The sequence below is a fragment of the Galeopterus variegatus genome, unplaced genomic scaffold (assembly GCF_000696425.1).
Source record: "Galeopterus variegatus unplaced genomic scaffold, G_variegatus-3.0.2 Scaffold58, whole genome shotgun sequence".
In the NCBI taxonomy this organism is placed as follows: Eukaryota; Metazoa; Chordata; class Mammalia; order Dermoptera; family Cynocephalidae; genus Galeopterus; species Galeopterus variegatus.
Genome location: NW_007726169.1, coordinates 118,352 through 124,044, shown reverse-complemented (window position 1 = coordinate 124,044; position 5,693 = coordinate 118,352).

Genomic DNA, 5,693 nt, shown 5'->3' with positions numbered 1-5,693 from the left:
ATCCGTTGCTGGACACGAAAAAAAAAAAAAAAAGATTTTTCCATTTTGTAGCATGTGTCAGTCTTTCCTTTCTTTTTAAGGCTGAATAATATTTCATTGTATTGTATGTCTACACCACATTTTGTTTATTCATTCCTCTGTTGATGGACACTTGGGTTGCTTCCACATTGTAGATATTGTAAACAAACCACTATCATTAAGTCCTAGCCAGGACCTTCTGGCTTGGTGGACATATTGACACGCTGGAAGAGTGGAGTGCCTGGAGACGGCATGGAGGCGCTGTACAACCCTCACCCCCTTCCCTATACACCTGTTCCGGTTGGCTGTTTCTGAGTTGTATCTTTCATAATAAATCAGTAAACATGAGTAAGTGTACAAATTTTTAAATGCAAAGACATTGACAGGAATTAGATGTTAAAGACATATTAGCACCAAACTGAGGCTTTCTACTTGGCATAATCAAATTGAAAGGCAAATTAAGAACAAAGTATGTCCTATTATTTGATGACTGGCCCTGGACCATTAAAAATCATCTCGCACCCCCACAAAGGTCTTTTCTGGTGGGGATGCACTGCCTCCAGGTCCTAAGGGGGGTTCTGTCACTGATCTCCACTCCTCAGCCTCTCCCACACACCAAACTGTCCTGGCACCGCTGGTCAGTACATTCTGGGGCTGGGCGAGGACAGCAATGATCTGGAAGCTGCTCAGGCCACCATCTGCTGCTGTGGCTGGATGGAGAAGAGGGTAGGAAAGGGGCAGGAGCAGATAGGGAGACTGGGAATAGGAGAGGGACACTAAGGTAGGACTGACTCTCAGGATCCCTGCAGGGGCTAAGAAGATGTGGATTCTAGTTCTGCTGATGCCTCTAATTCCATGAGTGACCCTGAGCAAGTCACTACCTTTTCCAGCCTCAGTTTACTTGTCTGTAAAACCAGAAGTGAGCACCAAATAATCTTCTTGTCACTGCACCTTCCCAGTAATAGACAATTTCCAAGGACCCTCCCTCTACCCTTAAAACTGAACTTACTGGGCAGCAAACCTGCATAATGTTTCTGTTCAACCTTCCTTAGAAAAAGCTGGGCTCTTCAGTAAACAGTGTTTCAAAGTTGTTTGCCTATTGGGAAATATTTAAAGTTAGATCTCATACTATTCACTGCAATAAATAACAGGTGGCTTAAACACCTAAACTTGGGGTGAGGAGGACAACTCTTAGAACGAGCAGAAGAAAATATATGAGACATGTTCAAATGTTGTGCCAGAGATGGCCTTTTAAGTAAGACATAAAATGCAAAAGTCATTTTTCTAAAAAGACTGATAAACTTGACTATATATAAATTTTTAAAGTTTTGTATGGCTTCCTTCCTCCTTCCAGCCTTCCCTCCCTCCCTCAAGGAAAAAAAAAAATTCTGAATTGCAAAATGAACTTTTAATATGTTGCTGAGAGAAATCAAAGACAAATAATTTGACAAGAAGACAAATGGAGAGATATACTGTGTTTATGTATCAGAAGATTCAATATTACTAATTTCTCCCAAATTGGCCTGCAGATTCAGCGCAAACGTAATCAAAATCACAGCAGAAATACACAGACTACCAAAACTAACTCAAGAAGAAACAGAAAATCTGAATAGATCTATAACAAGTAAAGAAACTGAATCGGTATTCAGAAAACTTGCAACAAAGGAAAACCCAGGACTGGTTTGCTTCACTGGTGAATTCTACCAAATATTTAAAGAAGAATTAACACCAATCCTTTTCAAACTCTTCCAAAAAACAAAAAGGAGGGAACCCTTTCCAACTCATTCTGTGAAGCCGGTATCATCAGAAGACATCACAAAAAAAGAAAAGTATTGATAAATTTCCTTTATGAATATAGATAAAAAGACCCTTAACAAAACACTAGCAAACCAGATCCAGCAGTGTATAAAAAGGACTATATACCATAACCAAGAGGGATTTATTCCAGGAATGCCAGAGTGGTTCAAAACACTAAATTAATCAATGTAATAGGCCATGTAAAAATACAATAAGGGGAGAAAAATATATGACAATCGGTATAGATGTAGAAAAAGCCTTTGACAAAATCCCGTACTCTTTCATAATAAAAACACTCAACAAACTAGGAATAGAAGTAAACTTCCTCAACCTAGTAAAAAGTATCTATGAAAAACCTAACATCATACTTAATGGTGAGAGACCGAAAGTGTTTCCTCTAAGATTAGGAACAAGACAAGGATGTCTGCTCTGGCCGTGTCTATTCAACATTTTACTGGAGGTACCAGCCATGTATAGGATAATTCAATTTCGCTTTTTGTTTTTTTCTTGGTAGCTGGCCAGTACTGGGATTAAACCCCAGACCTTGGTGTTATTAGTACCATAAATGAGCTAACCAGCCAGCCCTGTTGATATGAAATGTCTATAAAAGGCAAATCTATAGAGACAGAAAACAAATTTGTGGTTGCTAGGAGCCGGGGGAGAGAGGAACGTGGAGTGACTGTTTGATGGGTATGAGGTCTCTTTTACAGGTAATAAAAGTGTCCTGGAATTGGTGGTGATGCTTGCACAACACAGTGAATATACTAAAAGCTACTGAATCGTACATTTTAAAATGGTTAAAATGGTGAATTTTACATTATATAAATTTTATCTCAATTTTTAAAAAGGTATGGCTGGTTAGCTCAGTTGGTGTGAAGTAACCACAGTGTCAACTTGGTTAGGTGAAGGAATGCTGAGAAACCTGGTAAAGCTATCTTTTTAGGTGTGTCCATGAGGGTGTTTCCAGCAGAGATTAGTATGCGAGTCTGAGTGGCCTGGGTGGGAAAGACCCTCCCTCAATGTGGGTGGGAACCATCCAATACGCTGGGGGTCTGGAGAGAACAAAAGACAGAGGAAAGAGGTGGAGCTCGCTCTCTCCATCCGCTGGAGCTGGGATACACTCTTCTCTCCTGTCCGTGGACATCAGAGCTCGAGACTCTTCAGCTTTTGGGATCCAGAACTTGCACCAAGGACACCATCAGCTTCCCTGGTTTTAAGGCCTTTGGACTTGGACTGAGCCACGCTACCGACATCCAGTTTATAGACGGCCTATCGGGGGACTTTTCTTCATAGTCATGTGAGCTAATGCCCCTAATAAATGCCTCTCATATAATTATAACATATCCTGTTGATTCTGTCTCTCTGGAGAACCCTGACTAATACAGTTGGTTAGATCATGGTGCTGACGACACCAAGGTCCAAGGTTTGATCCCTGTTAAAAAAAAAAAGGAGTGCAGTACTGATATGGTATAGCATAAATGAACCTTGAAAACATTATACTAAGTAAAAGTAGTCAGACACAAAGGCCACATATTATATGATTTTATTTATATGAAATGTCCAGCATAGGCCAATACATGAAGACAGAAGATTAGTGGCTGCCAGAGGATGAGGGAAGGGGAAATTGGGACTGACTGTTAAGAGGTACAGGGTTTCTTTTGGAGATAATAAAAATGTTCTGAGTTTTCTGGTGGCTGTCCAGTAGGGGAATCTGAACCCTTGACCTTGGTAATATCAGCACCACGCTCTCCTGAGTGAGCTAACCAGCCAGCCCCCTGGAATTGTTCTGGAATGTGGCGATGATTGCACAACATAATGAATATACTAAAAGCCACTGAGTTGCACACGTTTTTAAAAGGGTGAATTTGTTTTATGTGAATTATATTTCAATGAAGAATTCCCAGTGGGTATTTTTTAGAAATTGACAAGATGATTCTAAAATATATATAGTCATTTCTCCATCAGCCAGGAAGGACATTGGTGTTGAGGGACAATAACTACCATGTCTTCCAGGGCTTTGACGAAATCTCAGATGCGTGGCCTTCTGGCCATGCGTTTGTGATTTCATGTTACTGGAGCATTCATTGCATCCCTGGGGGTTATAGCTCTCTATAAGTCTGCTGTGGCTGAACCAAGAAAGAAGACATATGCAGATTTCCACAGAGATTATGAATCCACAAAAGATTTTGAGGTGATGAGGGAGGCTGGTATCTTTCAGACTGTGAAGTGACTTTGGCATGCAAAAGATTTCTTTGGTTTGAATTTCATAGAAGTTTGTCACTGATCTGTGTTCCTGAACTATGAAACATGAATATGTGGGCTAAGGAATAGTTTCTCTTGATAAAAAAAATAACAAATACAAATTATATATAAATATATCTGTATGTATACACACACGCACACACACACACACACAAAAGGGGCCCTAGCAAGAAAAGCAGTCATCTTTGGGGTAACTAAGACCAAGCAGAACATTTCAGTCAGCCATTAACTTGGGAGCTGATAATCATCAATTCCTTGAGGTTAGCAGAGGAATTGAGAGACTGACCATATGGCTGATACTGCCCGGAGATGCAATCACCCCTCTTAAGTTGATTTACTACAATTAAGGACTGAAACTAAGTTTCCTGTTTTTCTTATCTCTCTTATCAGTTGCAAACAAGAGAAAATATAAGAGAGAGGCAAGACAATCTAGCTGATTATAAACTCTCCCTCTTACTTAAAGGAAAACTGCATCCACATTAATTAGAAATCCAAGTCAGGTATTTTTATGATGCTTGACTGAGGTTATTATCCTTGAGCTCTCCCTAGGAGATAAGGACTCCGACCCTGAGAGGGCATAAAGAGCTTGAAGCTGACTGTGGATTCTGTGACGCTGAAGTTTCCAATCCATCGTGGAACCTTGACATCTGACTCAGACCATCTGCTGATCCCAGTGCTCCCCCTTCTTAGACTCATCCTTTTTTCACAGAACAAAGAACCTTACCTCATCTTCCTGCCTCTTCGCCTTTCTAAACCCCAGAATAGGCATCAGGGGTTGGGATGATTTTAGCCTAGTCATACCCCAGATGTCAGTTACCTGAATAAACCTTTCAATCCTTGCACCAACTTTTGGACTTTCCAGTCATTTGTTTAGTGCGAGAGGGCAAGCCGAGCCTAGTCTGCCAATAACACACCACGCGCGTGCACGCACGCGTGCGCGCACACACACAAAGAACTAAGAGACTTATACTACCTGATTTTAAGACTTACTATAAAGCTGCTGTAATTAAGATCGTGTGGAATTTTGCATAAAGATAGACATTGATCAATGTCTATTAATAAAAACAGACACACAGATCAATGAACAGAATAGACTCCAGAAAAATCCTCACACATATAAGGCCAGTTGATTTTTGACAAAGGTACCAAGGGGGAAATAGTCTTTTCAAACAAATAGTGTTGAAACAATTGGATATCTACATGAAAAATATAAACCTTGACCCTTACCTCACATCATATATAAAAATTAACTTAGAATGAACATTAGACCTAAATATGAATGCTAAAACTATAAAACTTCTAGAGGAAAACATAGGAAAAAAAATCTTTGTGGCCTTGAGGTACGCTAAGATTACTTAAAAACGAAGGATGAACCATAAAAGAAAAAATCGATAAAGTAAATTTCACCAAAATCTTAAATTTTGCTCTCCAAAAATACTGTTAAAATGAAAAGACGCCGGCCCGGCGGCGCACTGGATGGTGCGCCGCTTGGGAAGCGCGGCGGCGCTCCCGCCCGAGGGTTCGGATCCCATATACAGATGGCCGGTTCACTCACTGGCTGAGCGTGGTGCTGACAACACCAAGTCAAGGGTTAAGATCCCCTTACCGGTCATCTT